The sequence below is a fragment of the Pristiophorus japonicus genome, unplaced genomic scaffold (assembly GCF_044704955.1).
Source record: "Pristiophorus japonicus isolate sPriJap1 unplaced genomic scaffold, sPriJap1.hap1 HAP1_SCAFFOLD_73, whole genome shotgun sequence".
Taxonomy (NCBI): domain Eukaryota; kingdom Metazoa; phylum Chordata; class Chondrichthyes; family Pristiophoridae; genus Pristiophorus; species Pristiophorus japonicus.
The window spans coordinates 1,791,428-1,793,928 of NW_027254645.1; positions in this window are offsets into that span (position 1 = coordinate 1,791,428).

Sequence of the window (2,501 nt, forward strand, 5' to 3'; positions counted from 1 at the left end):
ACATTTGCCCACTCATCTAATCTGTCCAAGTCATCCTGCAGCCTCTTAGCATCCTCCTCACAGCTCACTCCGCCGCCTAGTTTAGTGGCATCTGCAAACTTGGAGATATTACACTCTATTCCTTCATCCAAATCGTTAACGTATATTGTAAACAAACTGGGCTCCCAGCACTGAGCCCTGCAGCACTCCACTAGTCACTGCCTGCCATTCTGAAAAGGACCCGTTTATCCCGACTCTCTGCTTCCTGTCTGCCAACCAGTTCTCTCTCCACATCAATACATTACCCCCAATACAATGTGCTTTAATTTTGCACACAATCTCTTGTGCGGGACCTTGTCAAAAGCCTTTTGAAAGTCCAAATACACATCCACTGGTTCTCCCTTGTCCACTCTACTAGTTACATCTGAAAAAATCCCAGAAGATTTGTCAAGCATGATTTCCCTTTCATAAATCCATGCTGACTTGGACCGATCCTGTCACTGCTTTCCAAATGCGCTGCTATTTCATCTTTAATAATTGATTCCAACATTTTCCCCACTTTCGATGTCAGGCTTACCAGTCTAGAATTGCCCGTTTTCTCTCCCTCCTTTTTTAAAAAGTGGTGTTACATCAGCTACCCTCCGGTCCATAGGAACTGATTCAGAGTCGGTAGACTGTTGAAAAATCACCAATGAATCCACTATTTCTAGGGCCACTTCTTGAAGTACCCTGGGATGCAGACTATCAGGCCTTGGCGATTTATCGGCCTTCAATCCCATCAATTCCCTAACACAATTTCCTGACTAATAAGGATTTCCTTCAGTTCCTCCTTCTCGATAGACTCTCAGTGCCCTAGTATTTCCGGAAGGTTATTTGTGTCTTCCTTAGTGAAGACAGAACCAAAGTCTTCGTTCAATTGATCTGCCATTTCTTTCACCTGATTCTGACTGCAAGGGACCTACGTTTGTCTTCACTCATCTTCACATCTCTATGGAAGCTTTTCCAGTCAGTTTTGTATGTTCCCAGCAAGCTTCCTCTCATACTCTATTTCCCCCCTCCTAATTAAACCCTTTGTCCTCCTCTGCTGAATTCTAAATTTCTCCCAGTCCTCAGATTTGCTGCTTTTTCTGGCAAATTTATATGCCTCTTCTTTGGATTTAAAACTATCCCTAATTTCCTTTGTTAGCCACGGTTGAGCCACCTTCCCCGTTTTATTTTTGTTCCAGGCAGGGATGTGCAATTGTTGAAGTTCATCCACGTGCACCTTAAATGTCTGCCATTGCCTATCCAGCGTCAACTCTTTAAGCCAGTCTGTTCTTGCCAATTCACATCTCATACTGTCGAATTAACTGTGTCACTCTCCATCTTCATAAAGAATTCTACCATATTATGGTCACTCTTCCCCCAGGGTTCTCGCACAAAAAGATTGCTAATTAGTCCTTTCTCATTACACATCACCCAGTCTAGGATGGCCAGCCTCTAGCTGGTTCCTCAACATATTGGTCTCGAACATCATCCCTAATACACTCCAGGAAATCCTCCTCCACCGTATTGCTACCAATTTGTTAGCCCAATCTATATGTCGATTAATGTCGCCCATGATAACTGCTGTACCTTTATTGCACGCATCCCTCATTTCTTGTTTGGTGCTGTCCCCAACCTCACTACTACTGTTTGGTGGTTTGTACACAACTCCCACGAGCGTTTTCTGCCCTTTGGTATTCCGTAGCTCTAACCGTACAGATTCCAAATCATCCAAGCTAATTTCCTTCCTTACTATTGCGTTAATTTCCTCTTTAACCAGCAATGCTACTCCAACTGATTTTCCTATCTGTCTATCCTTCCTGAATGTTGAATATCCCTGGATGTTGAGTTCCCAGCCTTGGTCACCCTGGAGCCATGTCTCCATAATCGCAATCATATCATATTCGTTAATAGCTGCCTGCACAGTTAATTCGTCCACCTGATTTTGTATACTCACATTGAGGCACAGAGCCTTTAGCCTTGTCTTTTTAACACATTTTGTTCCTTTAGAAATTTGCTGTAATGTGGCATTTTTTGATTTTTGCCTTGGGTTTCTCTGCCCTCCAGTTTTACTTTGCTTTTTCTATCTTTTGCTTCTGCCCCCATTTTACTTCCCTCTGTCTCCCTGCATAGGTTCCCATCCCCCTGCCATATTAGTTTATCCCCCCTCCCCCCCAACAGAACTAGCAAACACTCTCCTTGGTCATTGGTTGCAGTCCTGCCAGGTGCAGACCATCCGGTTTGTACTGGTCCAACCTCCCCGAGTCTCAGGAATTTGAATCCCTCCCTCCTGCACCACACCTCAAGCCACATATTCATCTGAGCTATCCTTCTATTTCTACTCTGACTAGCACTTGGCACTGGTAGCAATCCTGCGATTACAACCTTTGATGTCCTGCTTTTTAATTTAACTTCTCACTCCCGAAATGCAGCTTGTCGGACCTTATCCCGTTTTCTACCTATATTGTTGGTACCTATATACACCACGACAACTTGCT